This window comes from Salmo salar, chromosome 23 (assembly GCF_965601325.2).
Source record: "Salmo salar chromosome 23, fSalSal1, whole genome shotgun sequence".
NCBI lineage: Eukaryota > Metazoa > Chordata > Actinopteri > Salmoniformes > Salmonidae > Salmo > Salmo salar.
The window spans coordinates 10,635,894-10,654,833 of record NC_138313.1 but is presented as its reverse complement, the minus strand read 5'-3'; the positions used below and the strand labels follow the sequence as shown (position 1 = coordinate 10,654,833).

The following is an 18,940-nucleotide window of genomic DNA, read 5'->3' as shown; positions in this document are numbered from 1 at the left end:
AAACAGAGGACATGGCTGGCCGAGCGGCACGTAGGCACATGGACATAGCCCAGTCTTATCACCGCCTTGCTGACTCTCGCTCTCGCTTGGCCTGGTGGAATGTTTTGGTTTGAGCCCACTGCTTCCTAATCAGCATTCCTCATCACCAGTGCTGACAGAGGGGTGAGGGGGGACTTGTGGATCGCCACGGCAACCTGCAAGAAGAGCCACGCTGCTGCCTGCTGCCGTTCAGGGCTGAGACAGAGACCTGACACACAGCACAAGGGCCAGGGGAGCTGAATGGACTTCCCTTTCAGAGGAGAACATCTGGACACATTGACTCAGTGTGACGACTCACTGGGGACATTGGTGCTTTATCTTCCTGCAGTGGTCCCAATGGTCTTAAACTAATAAGGGATAACTGCTGTATGTGATGGTAGCAACACACCATGCCTCTTCCAGTAAGACTGAGCAGTGAGCCCACCTCTTCACAGAAACAATATGTTTACGGTTTACTCCCCAGATTGGTTCTGTTTATTGTGGAGCCTCTCTCTACTTAGCATCTACCACAGTCTACACTAAATAACACTCTGTAAGACTACAGACCCCTACAGTTTTTCCTCTCTACCTGGCCAGCACAAAACTCTAGGCCTTAGGTCATGTAATCTGGGAAAAGCCCTGTCCATATGCATATTATAATAATAACAACTAGATTGTAATTGTACATGAAGTACAATTGATGGGACTTGCTTTAACTCTTTAAAAAGTATTTTTGTGGTAATGGTAAATGTTTAAAATGTTTTACTTTACTATTTAAAGCAAATCAGTTTTAAAGTATGTATGGTTTAGAAGAACGTTATAGTAGTGATACTGTTTGCAGTAGTAATGATGGGGACTGGTTATAGTTGAAAAAGCAGGTAGATGAAAAGTTAAAATAGCCTGAACATATGAAAGTTGGTTTGTTGTATCTAGCTTGAACGGTTTAAGAGTTATTGTTGGTGGGTTATTTTATGCTAATTTCTATAGTGATAGACAGTAAAACATGTTAAGACTTTGACGTTAGGATAGTGTGAACATGTGGAAGTCGGTTTGGTGTCTTTAGCTTGAACGGTTCATGAACGAATGTAGGTGTGTTATTTTACGCAAATGTCTATAGTTGATAAAATATTTACATCATTTGAAGTTAGGATAGCCTGAACATGTGAAAGCTGGTTTGGTGTATGTAGCTGTAACAATTTAAGAGTTACTGTTGGTGGGTTAAATTATTCAAATGTATATAGTTATTAGTTCATAAAAGTTTTTCATGAATTTGAGGTTTGGTGTATCTAGCCTGAACAGTTCAAGAGTTACAATTATTGTTGGTAGTAATTATATGCATGCACATTTATGTAGATATACTTTATAGCACAGACCAGAGCTAGACCAGAGCTAGTGCGATGCACAGCTAGCTAGCTACACCCAGGACCAGAGCTAGCGCAGACCAGAGCAGTAGTTGTGATCAGTAGTTTTGTGGTCACTAGTTGTTGTTCAATAGATGTTGTTCAATAGTTGTGGTCAGTAATTGTAATTGTGGTGGTCAGTAGTTTTGTGGTCAGTAATTGTGTGGTTGTAGTCAGTAATTGTGGTGTTCAGTAGTTATGGTGATTAGAAGTGTGGTCAAAATATATGTGGTTGTGGTCAGTAGTTGTGGTCACAAGATGTGGTCAGCAGTTGTGTGGTTGTGGTCAGTAATTGTGGTAAGTAGTTGAGTGGTCAGTAGTTGTGTGGTCAGAAGATGAGTGGTTGTGGTCAGTAGTTGTGGTCACTAGATGTGGTCAGCAGTAGTCTGGTTGTGGTCAGACGTTGTGTGGTTGTGGTCAACAGTTATGTGGTTGTGGTCAGTTAGATTTGTTGCCAATGAAATGTACCTGGCTAAAAGGTGAGACACTTTCGTGGTACCAGTTATCCTGAGTTGAACTCACGAGTTGACCAAAGTTACCTCCTCAAGCCTGATTCATAGTATAGGGCACAGTAGAACCAGTTCAGTGGCAAATGTGATGACGGTGACATCTCAGTTTACCCTCAGCCTTATTTTTTTTATCTGATCCACAGTTTAAACACACACCGAGTGGAAAAGATTGGTTAGTCACCAGTGTGTGTGACGCTCAGTGGTCTGGTCTGCAGCCTGAACTAATGAGGTGATGTCAACACCAACCCAAAGTGTTCCTCTTACTCAGAACCTATTAGCACGTCCACAGGGGCCAGGTCTGTATAAACATACAGCATTACTCACTCCAATATCAGATCCCATCTTTAAACATACGTATACAATACACTGCCTGCTCTGATGAGCTAGTTTCCCCAAACCCTCAAAACGGAGTTAACAACTGACGTGATTTGAGGACGTTTCAAAGGAGATTCAAAAGGGCAAAAATTATATCAGGAAAGAGTGTGATGTTTTTCAGGCATAGCAGGCCATCACCACTAGGCTAAAAGTAGAAAGTTACACCTCTAAGCATTATACAATTATAAATGGAATGGCGTTTCAGAAATGATCCATAAACGATCACACTTTCATAACCATATCAATCTCTTTCTCTCCTCTGTCAGTCTCTCGCTCTGACTGGCCACCCACGAGGATGCTAATATGGGTTTTGTGTACACAGTGAAGTACTCAGCAGCCTAAAAACCTAATGACGGGGGTGTGAGCTCCGCCGAGTCCAAGACTATTCTGACCTGGCCCCCTTTTCAGGCCCCGATGGCTGGTCTCCATGGAGATGGAGTCCTATAATTCCTAGGTTAACTGGCAGGAGCCCTGGTGCTATTGGGGTGAGTCCTATTGTAGGACTACTGACTGGTGCTCTAATACTGTGGTGCTCTGTAATGTTGTTCTATGCTATGATGCAAGGTGCATCTGTGCTATGTTGTTCTGTCCCTTATGGAGCCAATAGAGAGAGAATGTGAATATTGGACACGCCCACACATAATACACACAAACAACCACACACACCAAAGGCCGGAACATCATGTGGGAGCTTCCCTCCAGCGAATAACAGCAGGAGATATCGGAGGGACACACACATAAACCTTCCTGGCAGCCCTGCGCCTACAGTCATACTCGTCAGCGAGTTACTTCACACCAGCTGAAATGTGTCACATAATAAAGCATATGTTCTCTCTCCCTGACTCCATACGGAGAGCCTCGGCTCACCGCTGCACTACTGAAACAGTTCACCTCGCTACCTCACACCGCTCCACCTGCCTCTGCATGCCATGGGGAGACCTGGGTAAAATGATTCAGCTATGACATTTACAGACTAACGCCATGAGTTTGAAGTCCACTTTAAAAGTCTGGGTTAGAAGAGGAAGACTAACAGCCTCTGTACAGTGCAGGAATGCCTGTAGAGTAAAGGCACAAACCTACGCACACAGACCAGCCTGAGTGATGCCCTAGGATCTACCGTTCCTCTTCCAGAATCAACTGTTTCTTCCATTAGGGCCCTGTCAAATCCGCGACGCGGAGAACACGGACGGAATCACAGAATGCATACATTAAAATGGAATCTTTTAGTAAAAAATAAAACTGATTTTATAGGGCCCTATTCTTTCTACACACCAGAGATTGATTATTCATGGTTGATGACTCCCGCGGGTGTGCGTGTTCATCTGTGCATACTTGTACGTGTGCATCATCCCTGCATCAGCAGCTCGGGTGTTATCCCTGCTATTTATGCTCCGGTATTCAGACACCGTTCTAATAACGTCATAAGGACAGGTCTGAACAGGCTCTGACTAGGACACAAAACACAAACATCCCTTTTTCTATCTCTCTCACGGCCAGGCAGTGGTGTGATGGTGACTGCGTCACAAATGGCACCCTATTCCCTACATAGCGCACTACTTTTGACCAAAGCCCCGTGGGCCCTGGTCAAAAGTAGTGCACCATATACGGAATACGGTGCCATTTGGGTTGCAGACGGTGTGGTGTAGGTGTCAGACCTTTATGTAGAGTAAAGCTCTAGGATCAGTCTGTTTATGCTGCAGGGTTTAACTGTGCAACACAGGACAGAAGACGGGAGGGGAGGAGGAATTTTCCCAGGCAAGCACACCCAAAACTCACACCCCACCCGGCCTGCTTGGCGCTCCGCTCCCTCACAATTTCCCATCCTCAACCCTGCCTTGAACTCTCCATGGCTCTCCCTGGCTGGCAGACTGAGTCCTCTTCTCACATTCAGACTTGGGTTCAAATACAATTCAAAATAATTTTAAATACATTTAAAATACTGCGCTTGACTGAGCTTGCCAGGCTTAATAGATAAATAAAATAGTCCCAAAACAGCAAAACCTGCCTATCTGGCAGGGTAGAGCAAAGATTTCAAATCGTATTTAAAACAAGGTCTGCTCATATACCACAAGCTAATGGGACATCAACATCATGTGTTGCCTAATATAATACCCAGAGGGAACCACAGTTCCGTGTTGAACATCCTGTTGTTTTTGTTGATACTACGGCTGTGACGGTCATGGAATTTTGGATGACGGTTACTGGCCACTGGATGGTTACTGGTCTACGTAATAACCGCTCGAATAGTATGTTTTCTCCTTTCCTCTGCTCCTGACCGCATGTGTTGCCATAGAAATAGAATGAATAGAATGCCCGTTCCCCATTCAAGTCAATGATGGCATAATGGGTGGACTGGCGGCCAATGAGTGTACCAATAGGAGCAGAGCAGGAAATAGAAGCAGGACGTGTACATATCAATATGTGCTGTGATTTGCTGATTCAACTCAACTGACATTACAAGAAATAGATTCTATTGCATGAGCCACATCAGATAACATCAGTTGAACGAACATTCTATATTACCATGGAAATGATTGCGTCATAGAGTGTGCGGCTTGAGAGTGAGGTAGAGTGCGGCTTGAGAACGTTCATAACAATGGCGCAATGCGACCAAGTGACGGAGTTGCAATCTATGAATAGGATCTTTATGGTTAGAAGTTCCAAGCCCATTCTATTAATAATTTGCTACAACACTTTGCTTGCTTCAGCAAGCGGCAACAAAGTTGAATCATGTCGTTAAGAGTCCATGTTATCGCAGAAACGAACTCAACCGCACGAATGCCTCGCCGTCCCGTCTACTTGTCAGCTGTTATTTTATTTTCATGACGGTCTTCATCCATAACCGTCGGTTACACAGTTATACAGTAATTGTGCCACCCCTAATTGATACCCATTTCAAACTTCTCTTTCTACCAGAGAGGCCAAGCCAGAGAGCTGACAGTATGAGCGACCATGCCAAGACCATGTCTGATTTACGAGGGTATGGAAGAGGAGCAGGAACACTAGCTAAACATTAGAATCAGTATGACCCCTGTGACTGGTCATTATGCATAGTCAAGTGGGCCAGTGTGTTACAGAGAGGAATGAGAGGCCTATGTGTACAAGGATCCTGTTACAATAGACGAGACGACATACACACACGTCAGATGATAACTGTCTAACCCTCGGAGTTAGGAAAGATACAGTGTAAGCGTCTGTTGAACCTGCTATGACATTTCAATCTGACACTCCGAAGCGAGCCCTGACTCAACAGATCTTATGTAATCCACTCAGGCTAATCAATCAGACCGGCTGTCGCCTAGCTAGCTAACTGTAGATAACTTCCAAAATGGAAATCAAGATTTTTCAATGGTGAGACAGACAGACGTCTCAAATCGACCACCTTAGCCCAAATCGACCTCGCTAAATGACCACCGCTCACTCTGCCAAAAGACAATTACTCAACCCTATCAGAAAAATGTTGGTTCTGGTTTTCTTCCTTTTCTTTCCCTCTGTTCTAACGATGTTGTGCGATTCCAGAAGGCTTTTTCATGTGGTAGATCTCAGGGTTGCGTAATAAACATTGACCAGCTGCTAGATTCTCTCAAAGTGGGCATGTGTGTGGAGAGTTAGCCAGGCCAGGAGAGGAGGGCCGTGGTGGTTGTGATGCCTGCCAAGGGGCCCAGAGTGGAGCCAGGCTGCGTCAGGGGCCTCTTAGCTCTGGTACGCCACTCGACTCTTAGTCCTCATTAAAAACTCCCTCAGTAATCAGATAAATGGTCCACTATGGCAAAGAGAGAGAGAGAAGGGGGGGGGGGGGGGGACTTCAACCCATGACATCCATCTGTCTGCCAGTTCATTTCGGGATTGAAAATTCATGAAAAGTCTTGTAGGAGTACCAGAACATATGGAAAACTCCTCTATAATGTCATATATACAGTATGGCACATAACAGCTGATGTGGCTGACAGCCATTAATAAAGTAATACACTTCAAAGCTAATTATAGGCAATTCCACAGTAACAGAGTGATACTGTGACTCACCTTTTCACTTCAAAATGTATACCAAGCAAAAATACGTAAGTTTTACAAATCATACACCTACATGCAGAAGTCTACTTTTAATTTACTCGAGGAACAGGTCAGATGCAAAGTTTGGTAATAGAATGATATTAAAATCTCCTTCAGATTTTAAGTGACTATACGTTACCCAAAAACTCTTAAGTATCTACCCCGAATTAAGATGTCTGCAGAAAGACAGGTGTTAGCTATGATATGACACCTTGAGTTTGAAAACATCTATTTTGGTTCTGAACTAGAGTAATGGGTCCTTCATCTGTACAATACAGAAATGCATAATTATGAATGTCATTCTCTTCGTGGTGATGTATCCTGAGGTTCACAAAGGTAGACAAAATGAATATCCTCCTTGGCATGTGCGGGTATTATTCTACTCACTGGCTATCATTCTAATGAGCGCTGCCCCCAAACAAGACCACATTTGGTTGGTCCAGACTGGACTAAATCTGTACCAATAATAGACGTCTAAGTTTAACAAGTTTGCTAATCACCATAGAGCACAGTAGAGTCCAGTATAGCATAGCACAGTACAGCAGTAGAATACAGTGCAGTAGAATACAGTGCAGTAAAGAAAAGTCGAGTAGAGAATAATTCTGTACAGTACAGTCCAGTAGAGTATATTACATTATACTGTACTCTACTCATTTGTGATCTGCTGTACTGAACCCTACTTTTTTTTTTTACAGTAGCAACCATATATATACACATCTATGTTTCACAAGTTTGGACATCACAGTACAGCTTATTAGAGCACAGTAAAGTACAGTATAGTAAAGTAGAGCACAGTACAGTATATTATACTGTACTATACTCATGTGTGCTCTACTGTACTGAACTATACTCTACTTTACTGTACTGCAACTGTGGTTTATGACTACTATGATTTCTCATTGTGGCCAATTCAATTGCAGTAATTGTGATATTTTTCAGGTCATTTGGTTACAGAGTGAAGCATTTTAATCACTTAATAATTCATAAACAAAATTGTTATCAGTAAAAACACTAACTAATTGGTAGTTCTACCTTCATTTGTTACTTCTGTGAACTTCCATAATCCTCCCTCCTCAAGAGGGAGAGAAATTAGAAAATATCTTAAAGGAAAATTGCACAATTTCTCAACTTCAAATTGATCATCTCCAGCACCATCATATGAGAATATGGCATGTTTCTATGTTTTCTAGTAAAAAGATAGAGGAAGTGTTTGCAATGGCATCATTGGTGTGCATCATGTGATTTTAACCCATTATGAGCAGGCATTGCCTACCAATTGCCTCCTAATTGTCCACTAATTGGTTGATGATGTCATTGGAAACACTTATTTTCCACTATCTTTTTTACTACAAAACATCTATATGTAGTGGTCAGAACCTGGTAATATCAGGATGTAGGATGGGATATAAACCTAACTTCAATTATATTTTTTCCCCAAAAAACCTTCTCAATTAAATGTTTGATGATATCATGATTATTTGTATCGATCCAGTGGGTATTTATTTTGCTAACTCTACCATCACATATGCGGTACAAAAACACCACTAAACAACAGCCTCTTCCTAGGTGCACACTGGAGTTAAAGGGTAACTACGCCAACAACAACAAAAATATCTCAACAACAGAAAATCCAGACCTCAAAAGTCGTCTCCTGATGTGGTTTAAGCATTGTGTGGGCTTAAAATATCCAATTTATTGTTTTTCTATAAAAAAAATTGGGAAAATGGAAACCTGGAAATTAATTTGGGAGAAAACAAAACAGAGCCAGGCAAAAAAGTTATCAGATTTAATAAGGCCCTATGGGTGTCATGGCTTGCTGAAATGAAATGGAACGACCCGACAAAAATATTCATAATGTTTCCAACTAACTACTGTATGTGTTTGGAAAAACAAAAATATTTCCTGAGCTTTCTTATACAGTGCATTCAGAAAGTATTCAGAACACTTGATTTTTTTGCCAAATAGTTTGTTACGTTACAGCCTTATTCCAAATGGGGTTAAATCTTTTTCCTCATCAATCTACACACAATATCGCATAATGACAAAGCAAAAACAGGTTTTTAGACTTTTTTGCAAAAGTTTAAAAAAATTATGATAATCACATTTACATAAGTATTCAGACCCTTTACTCAGTACTTTGTTGAAGCACCTTTGGCAGCGATTACAGCCTCAAGTTTTTTGGGGTATGACGCTCCTCTCAAGCTCTGTCAAGTTGGATGGGGAGTGTCACTGCACAGCTATTTTCAGGTCTCTCCAGAGATGTTCGATTGGGTTCAAGTCCGGGCTCTGGCTGGGCCACTCAATGACATTCAGAGACTTGTCCCGAAGCCACACCTGCGCTGTCTTGGCTGTCTGCTTAGGGTCATGGTCCTGTTGGAAGGTGAACCTTTGCCCCAGTCTGAGGTCCTGAGCACTCTGGAGCAGGTTTTCATCAAGGATCTCTCTGTACTTTGCTCCGTTCATCTTTCCCTCGATCCTGACTACTCTCCCAGTCCCTGCCTCTAAAAAACATCCCCACAGCATGATACTGCCACCACCATGCTAGATATAGGACAGATACTTGAAACCATTATGATTTCTTTTTTGACTGTCTTTTTTGCTATTTAAGACTGTGTTATTCAATACATTTCGATGGGCTATAGTAGTAAAGGCCAAATTCCATATTTTAACAAAACATTATTAATTTTTATATACCTAAAGGGGTCCTAAAACTCAAATAGCTAAATGATTCATGGTATGACCATCTTAAAACAATTCTATATGTTAGCTTAGTACCCCCATCTGCTGTCACCAAGGGTGTAACCCAAGGCTCGATCCTAGGCCCCACGCTCTTCTCAATTTACATCAACAACATAGCCCAGGCAGTAGGAAGCTCTTATCTATTTATATGCAGATGATACAGTCTCATACTCAGCTGGCCCCTCCCCGGAGTTTGGGTTAAACGCTCTACAACAAAGCTTTCTAAGTGTCCAACAAGCTTTATCTGCCCTTAACCTTGTTCTGAACACCTCCAAAACAAAGGTCATGTGGTTTGGTAAGAAGAATGGCCCTCTCCCCACAGGTGTGATTACTATCTCTGAGGGTTTAGAGCTTGAGGTAGTCACCTCATACAAGTACTTGGTAGTATGGCTAGACGGTACACTGTCCTTCTCTCAGCACATATCAAAGCTGCAGGCTAAAGTTAAATCTAGACTTGGTTTCTTCTATAGTAATCGCTCCTCTTTCACCCCAGCTGCCAAATTTACCCTGATTCAGATGACCATCCTACCCATGCTAGATTACGGAGACATAATTTATAGATGGGTAGGTAAGGGTGCTCTCGAGCGGCTAGATGTTCTTTACCAATCGGCTATCAGATTTGCCACCAATGCTCCTTAAAGGACATATCACTGCACTCTACACTCTTCTGTAAACTGGACACCTCTGTATACCTGTCGCAAGACCCACTGGTTGATGCGTATTTATAAACCCTTAGGCCTCACTCCCCCCTATCTGAGATATCTACTGCAGCCCTCATCCTCCACATACAACACCCGTTCTACCAGTCACATTCTGTCAAAAGTCCCCAAAGCACACACATTCCCTGGGTCGGTCGTCTTTTCAGTTCACTGCAGCTAGCGACTGGAAGTGCTGCAACAAACACTCAAACTGGACAGTTTTATCTCAATCTCTTCATTCAAAGACTCAATCATGGACACTCTTACTGACAGTTGTGGCTGCTTTGCGTGATGTATTGTTGTCTCTACCTTCTTGCCCTTTGTGCTGTTGTCTGTGCCCTGTTATGTGCTGCTACCATGTTGTGCTGCTGCCATGTGTTGCTACAATGTTGTTTGCATGATAGCAACACAACATGACATGTTGTCTTAGGTCTCTCTTTATGTAGTGCTGTGTTGTCTCTCTTGTTGTGATGTGTGTTTTGTCCTATACATTTATTTAATTTATTTTTAATCCCAGCCCCCGTCCCCGCAGGAGGCCTTTTGCCTTTTGATAGGCCGTCATAGTAAATAAGAACTTGTTCTTAACTGACTTGCCTAATTAAATAAAAAAGTTACCACAGCCCCTCAGGCCTTATGGCTTAAATATAGCCTGACCTTATAATATAGACCAACCAATAATAAACTATATAGATAGTGATTTTTTTTTTCTTTGTAGGGAAGGGGATATTCAAATATATATTTTTATATATTATGCAAATGTTGAATTACACTAACATCAGTCACATATTACAATATAAACTAATTTGATCCAGTGTAGTTATCTCTACATCACAAGTTCAAAAAACATGTTTAGAAAATGTAAGATCAGATGTTAATAATAATATTCTGTAGCAAAAGTATAGAGGAAAGTTAGTAACGTGTTTTAGGAGGTTGCAGTGTTATGAAGCTATCTGTTGACGTTATAACTTAAGATCTTATTTTATGCTCCTAATATCCTCGCTCTCTTCTATCTTGCGCCCCTCATAATCATCATGGTTCATCCGACTCATACTGAAACTATCAAAGATCTTCGACGGTCGAGAAGAAACAATAACATTTTCACACCCAATCGTACACCGATTACGCAATAATTTATCAACAAGGAAGCGCTTTCAAAACATCTCTACTCCACCTTCCAAAACAAATTCAAATGGTAAAACATGATGATATTCACCTGTGCGTCCGTCGTCTTCTCTCTGCAGTGTAAAATAGGTATTTATTCGACAGAATTGCCATGTAATTAGTTCAGTGACTGTGTCTCCGCATCATTAGGGTTGATATGCACATGTCGCTGTACTTGTCACGAGTGGAGCAGCACAGGGACATGTGTTGTGTTGTGGAGAAGTCAGCTGGCTTTTCCAGCAGAACTACACTAGATTCTCTGAGCTTTAAAAACAACGTTTATGTAACAAAGTAAGGTTGGCAAATGCATTATGTCAATGGCATTCAAAGTTTTTCAGCGGGGACCCAATTTTTTCGGGATGGTAGGGCGTTCATTCACTCTAGAATGTAGTGGAATATTGGTAAATTCAAGAGGGTTCTACTAAATGAAGGTCTAAACTTCGTTTTATTTAGCATATGCCATTATACATTACATACAATTAACCATTAAATTGGTCTCTACAATATTATCACCTGATTAAATCAGAACGTTAGTTTGTGGTGTGACCGTTGCTAGTTTAGACCGCGCAGCTATTTGTTATATCTCGACCATATTTCGGCTTTGTAAAATTTTGATAGGTTTCCGCGCTTTGGACCAATCAAACTCAACTTGATATCCTCGTCAATTTCGTCTGTTCTCTAACCCCGACCAATCAACGGTGGGAAAGGCCGTTTCTATGTCAATTTAAAGGGAAAGACTCAGAAATACGCATGAAAAGTGTAACAGGTTTTTTACAGGGAGGGTAAGATGTTAACATGCAGTCTGTTAACTTTGTAAATTAATATACATTACCAGTCCAAAGTTTTGACACAACTACTCATTTAAGGGTTTTAATTTATTTTTACTATTTTCTACATTGTAGAATAATAGTGAAGACCTCAACACTGTGAAATAACACATATGGAATCAAGTAGTAACCAAAAAAGTGTTCAACAAATCAAATATATTTTATATTTGAGATTCTTCAAAGTAGCAACCCTTTGCCTTAATGACTGCTTTGCACACTCTTGGCATTTTCTAAACCAGCTTCTTAGTAATAAATTATAGTCCCACTAAGCGCAAACCAGATGGATGGCGTATCGCTGCAGAATGCTGTGGTCGCCATGCTGCTTAAGTGTGCCTTGAATTCTAAATTAATCACTGACAGTGTCACCAGCAAAGCACCCCCACACCATCACACCAAGAAGAGACTTGCTTGGGCCAAGAAACACAAGCAATGGACATTAGACTGGTGGAAATCTGTCTTTTGGTCTGATGAGTCCAAATTTGAGATTTTTGGTTCTAACCGCCATGTCCTTGTGAGACGCAGAGTAGGTGAACAGATGATCTCTGCATGTGTGGTTCCCACCGTGAAGCATGGAGGAGGAGGTGTGATGGTGTGGGGGTGCTTTGCTGGTGACATTGTCAGTGATTTATCTAGAATTCAAGGCACACTTAACCAGCATGGTTGCCACAACATTCTGCAGCAATACGCCATCCATCTGGTTTGCGCTTAGTGGGACTATAATTTATTTTTCAACAGGACAATGACCCAACACACCTCCAGGGTGTGTAAGGGCTATTTGACCAAAAAGGAGAGTGATGGAGTGCTGAATCAGATGACCTGTCCTCCACAATCACCTGACCTCAACCCAATTGAGATGGTTTGGAAGGAGTTGGACCGCAGAGTGAAGGAAAAGCAGCCAACAAGTAAGTGCTCAGCATGTGGGAACTACTTCAAGACTGTTGGAAAAGCATTCCATGAGAAGCTGGTTGAGAGAATGCCAAACGTGTGCAAAGTTGTCATCAAGGCTAAGAGTGGCTACTTTAAAGAATCTCAAGTATATTTTGATTTGTTTAACACTGTTTTGATTACTACTTGATTCCATGTGTTATTTCATAGTTTTGATGTCTTCACTATTATTCTACAATGTAGAAAATAATACAAATAAATGAGAAGGTGTGTCCCTTGAGTGAGTAGGTGTGTCCTAACGTTTGACTGGTACTGTATGTATGTATGTATTTATGTATGTGTGTATGTATGTATGTATGTATGTATGTACAGTTGAAGTCGGAAGTTTACATACACTTAGGTTGGAGTCATTAAAACACAAGTCATTTTTGACACAAGTAATTTTTCCAACAATTGTTTACAGACAGATTATTTCACTTATAATTCACTGTATCACAATTCCAGTGGGTCAGAAGTTTACATACACTAAGTTGACTGTGCCTTTAAACAGCTTGTAAAATTCCAGAAAATGATGTCATGGCATTAGAATCTTCTGATAGGCTAATTGACATCATTTGAGTCAATTGGGGATCTACCTGTGGATGTATTTCAAGGCCTACCTTCAAACTCAGTGCCTCTTTGCTTGACATCATGGGAAAATCAAAAGAAATCAGCCAAGACCTCAGAAAAAATTGTAGACCTCCACAAGTCTGGTTCATCCTTGGGAGCAATTTAAAAATGCCTGAAGGGACCAGGTTCATCTGTACAAACAATAATACGCAAGTATAAACACCATGGGACCACGTAGCTGTCATACCGCACAGGAAGGAGACGCGTTCTGTCTCCTAGAGATGAACGTACTTAGGTGCGAAAAGTGCAAATCAATCCCAGAACAACAGCAAAGCACCTTGTGAAGATGCTGGAGGAAACAGGTACAAAAGTATCTATATCCACAGTAAAACGAGTCCTATATCGACATAACCTGAAAGGCCGCTCAGCAAGGGAAAAGCCACTGCTCCAAAACCGCCATAAAAAAAGCCAGACTACAGTTTGCAACTGCACATGGAGAAATGTCCTCTGGTCTGATGAAACAAAAACTGTTTGGCCATAATGACCATTATTATGTTTGGAGGAAAAGGGGGTGGCTTGCAAGCCGAAGAACACCATCCCAACGGTGAAGCACGGGGGTGGCAGCATCATGTTGTGGGGGTGCTTTGCTGCAGGAGGGACTGGTGTACTTTACAAAATAGATGGCATCATGAGGGAGGAAAATTATGTGGATATATTGAAGCAACATCTCAAGACATCAGTCAGGAAGTTAAAGCTTGGTCGCAAATGGGTCTTCCAAATGGACAATGACCCCAAGCATACTTCCAAAGTTGTGGCAAAATGGCTTAAGGACAACAAAGTCAAGGTATTGGAGTGGCCATCACAAAGCCCTGACCTCAATCCTATAGAAAATTTGTGGGCAGAACTGAAAAAGTGTGTGCGAGCAGGGAGGCCTAAAAACCTGACTCGGTTACACCAGCTCTGTCAGGAGGAATGGGCCAAAATTCACCCAACTTATTGAGGGATGCTTGTGGAAGGCTACCCAAAACATTTGACCCAGTTAAACAATTTAAAGGCAATGCTACCAAATACTAATTGAGTGTATGTAAACGTCTGACCCACTGGGAATGTGATGAAAGAAATAAAAGCTGAAATAAATAATTCTCTCTACTATTATTCTGACATTTCACATTCTTAAAATAAAGTGGTGATCCTAACTGACCTAAGACAGGGAATTTTTACAAGGATTAAATGTCAGGAGTTTTGGAAAACTGAGTTTAAATGTATTTGGCTAAGGTGTATGTAAACTTCTGACTTCAACTGTATGTATGTATGTATGTATGTATGTATGTATGTATGTATGTATGTATGTATGTATGTATGTATGCATGTATGCATGTATGTATGTATGTACAGTGCCTTCGGAAAGTATTCAGACCCCTTGAACTTTTCCACATTTTGTTACGTTACAGCCTTATTTAAAAAATAAAACATCCTCAGCAATCTACACACAATACCCCATAATGACAAAGAGAAAACAGGTTTTAAGAAATTTTTGCAAATTTATAAAAAAACAAACGGATACCTTATTTACATAAGTATTAAGACCGTTTGCTATGAAACTCGAAATTGAGCTCCGGTGCATCCTATTTCCAATGTTAATCCTTGAGATGTTTCTACAACTTGATTGTAGTCCACCTGTGGTAAATTCAATTGATTGGACATGATTTGGAAAGGCACTCACTTTTCTTTATAAGGTCCCACAGTTGATAAAAACCAAGCCATGAGGTCGAAGGAATTGTCCGTAGTGCTTCGAGACAGGATTGTGTCAAGGCACAGATCTGAGGATGGGTACAAAAAAATGTCTGCAGCATTGAAGGTCCCCAAGAACACAGTGGCCTCCATCATTCTTAAATGGAAGAAGTTACATGCCAGATGGCGCCGACAGAGAAGGTCGCTTCGCTTCACGTCCTTAGGAAACTATGCAGTAATTTGTTTTTTATTGATTATTTCTTACATTGTTATCCCAGAAAATCTTAAGTGTTATTACATACAGCCTGGAAGAATTATTGAATATAAGCCCGACGTCAACTTACCAACATTACGACCAGGAATACGACTTACCCGAAGCGGATCTTTTTTTCGGACCTCCACTCTGGACATTGGATCTAATCCCAGAGGCCGACCCAAAACAACGTCGTCGCCGCAGGAGAGGCAGACGGAGCGGCCTCCTGGTCAGACTTAGAAGGCAAGCACACCATCCACCGCTTCTGAGCTTATTACTCGCCAATGTCTAGTCTCTAGACAACAAGGTGGATGAAATTAGGGCACGAGTTGCCTTCCAGAAAGACATCAGAGATTGTAACATAACATCTGTTTAATGGAAACATGGCTCACTCTGGAAATGTCGTCAGAGTCGGCACAGCCACCGGGTTTCTTCATTCTTCAACTAACATTTCTCTGGTAAGAAGAAGGGCGGTGTTGTATGCCTCATGATTAATGACTCATGGTGTAATCATAAAAACATATAGGAACTCAAGTCCTTTTGTTCACCTGACCTAGAATTCCTTACAATCAAATGCCGACCGCATTATCTACCAAGAGAATTCTCTTTGATTATAGTCACAGCTGTGTATATACTTTGACGGCCCTGAAAGAACTTCACTGGACTCTATGTAAACTGGAAACCATATATCCTGAGGCTGCATTTATTGTAGCTGGCGATTTTAACAAAGCTAATTTGAGAACAAGGCTACCTAAATTCTACTAGCACAGTGATTGTAGTACCTGCTCAAGCAAAACACTGGACCACTGCTACTCTAACTTCCGCGATGCATACACGGCCCTCCCCCGCAATACCCTTTGGCAAATCTGACCATGACTCCACCTTGTTGCTCCTCTCCTATAGGCAGAAACTAAAACAGGAAGCGCCCGTGCTTAGGTCTATCCAAAGCTGGTCTGACCAATCGGATTCCATGCTTCAAGATTGCTTCGATCAAGTGGACTGGGATATGTTCCGGGTAGCCTCAGACAATAACATCCACGTATACGCTGACTCGGTGAGTGAGTTTATTAGGAAGTCCATTGGAGGTTTTGTACCCACTGTGACTATTAAAACCTTCCCTAACCAGAAACCGTGGATTGATGGCGGCATTCACGCAAAACTGAAAGCGCGAAACACCGCATTTAATCATGGCAAGGCGACTGGAAACATGACCGAATACAAACAGTGTAGTTATTCCTTCCGCAAGGCAATCAAACAAGCAAAGCGTCAGTATAGAGACAAGGTAGTCGCAATTCAACGGCTCAAACACGAGACGTATGTGACAGAGTCTACAGACAATCATGGATTACAAAAAGATAACCAGCCCCGTCGCGGACACTGACGTCTTGCTCCCAGACAAATTAAACAACTTCTTTGCACGCTTTGAGGATAATACAGTGCCACCGACACGGCCCGCTACTAAAGACTCCTTCTCCGTGGCCGACGTGAATAAAACATTTAAACGTGTTAACCCTCGCAAGGCTGCCGGCCCAGATGGCATCCCTAGACCCGTCCTCATCGTCATTCTAATGGAATCCAGAGAGAACAAAACCCTGTCCTCAAACATTTACATTGTGTATTTAGTCTTCATTGTGTATTTAGTCACAGACCAGCTGTCTGATGTGTTTATGTACATATTCAATCAATCCCTATCCCAGTCTGCTGTTCCCACATGCTTCAAGATGGCCACCATTGTTCCTGTTCCCAAGAAAGCTAAAGTAACAGAACTAAATGACTATTGCCCTGTAACACCCACTTCTGTCATCATGAAGTGCTTTGAGAGACTAGTCAAGGATCATATCACCTCCACCCTACCTGATACCCTAGACCCACTCCAATTTGCTTACCGCCCCAATATGTCCACAGACGATGCAATCGCAATCACACTGCACACTGCCCTATCTCATCTGGACAAGAGGAATACCTATGTAAGAATGCCGTTCATTGACTACAGCTCAGCATTCAACACCATAGTACCCTCCAAACTCATCATTAAGCTTGAGACCCTGTTCTCAACCCCGCCTTGTGCAACTGGGTTCTGGACTTTCTGACGGGCTGCCCCCAAGTGGTGAAGGTAGGAAACAACATCTCCACCCCGCTGATCATCAACACCGGGGCCCCACAAGGGTGTGTTCTCAGCCCTCTCCTGTCCTCCCTGTTCACCCATGACTGCGTGGCTATGCACGCCTCCAACTCAATCATCAAGTTTGTAGACAACACTACAGTGGTAGGATGGATTACCAACAACGACGAGACAGCCTACAGGGAGGAGGTGAGGGCCCTCGGAATGTGGTGTCAGGAAAATAACCTCACACTGAACATCAACAAAACAAAGGAGATGATCGTGGACTTCAGGAAACAGTAGACGGAGCACCCCCCCATCCACATTGACGGAACAGTAGTGGAGAAGGGAAATTTTAAGTTCCTCTGCGTACACATCACGAATAAACTGAAATTGTCCACCCACACAGACAGCGTGGTGAAGAAGGCACAATAACGCCTCTTCAACCTCAGGAGGCTGAAGAAATTTGGCTTGTCACCTAAAACCCTCACAAACTTTTACAGATGCACAGTCGAGAGCATCCTGTCGGGCTGTATCACCGCCTGGTATGGCAACGGCACCGCCCTCAACCCGCAGGGCTCTCCAGAGGGTGTTGCGAACTGCACAAGCATCACCGGGGGCAAACTACCTGCCTTCCAGGACACCTACAGCACCCGATGTAACAGGAAGGCCAAAAAGATCATCAAGGGCAACAACCACCCCATCCACTGCCTGTTCACCCCGCTATCATCCAGAAGGCGAGGTCAGTACAGGTGCATCAAAGCTGGGACAGAGAGACTGAAAAACAGCTTCTATCTCAAGGGCATCAGACTGTTAAACAGCCATCACTAACATAGAGAGGCTGCTGCCAACATACAGACTCAAATCACTGGTCACATTAATAAATGGATTTAACCTCTATGGGCTAGGTGGGACGCTTGCGTCCCACCTACGTAACAGCCACTTGCAGCCTGTGGCGCGATTTTCAAAACCTTAAAAATCCTATTACTTCAATTTCTCAAACATATGACTATTTTACAGCTATTTAAAGACAAGACTCTCGTTAATCTAACCACACTGTCCGATTTCAAAAAGGCTTTACAACGAAAGCAAAACATTAGATTATGTCAGCAGAGTACCAAGCCAGAAATAATCAGACACCCATTTTTCAAGCCAGCATATAATGTCACCAAAACCCAGAAGACAGCTAAATGCTGCACTCACCTTTGATGATCTTCATCAGATGACAACCCTAGGACATTATGTTATACAATACATGCATGTTTTGTTCAATCAAGTTCATATTTATATCAAAAAACAGCTTTTTACATTAGCATGTGACGTTCAGAACTAGCATACCCCCCGCAAACTTCCGGGGAATTCGCTAACATTTTACTAAATTACTCACGATAAACGTTCACAAAAAGCATAACAATTATTTTAAGAATTATAGATACAGACCTCCTCTATGCACTCGATATGTCCGATTTTAAAATAGCTTTTTGGTGAAAGCACATTTTGCAATATTCTAAGTACATAGCCCAGGCATCACGGGCTCGCTATTTAGACACCCGGCAAGTTTAGCACTCACCATAATCATATTTA

The 18,940-nt window shown here is 42.1% G+C and overlaps 1 protein-coding gene across 1 annotated transcript in view; it reads right to left on the bottom strand.

Annotated features, from left to right (window-relative positions):
• LOC106583991 (SH3-containing GRB2-like protein 3-interacting protein 1) overlaps positions 1-11,212 on the bottom strand; it is a 104,014-nt gene extending 92,802 nt beyond the window's left edge. Inside the window, exon 1 of the mRNA XM_082967847.1 lies at positions 11,003-11,212. The gene's annotated coding sequence lies outside the window, so the exon portion shown is untranslated. The remainder of the gene's footprint in view (positions 1-11,002) is intronic.
• Between the last annotated feature and the right edge of the window lie 7,728 nt (positions 11,213-18,940).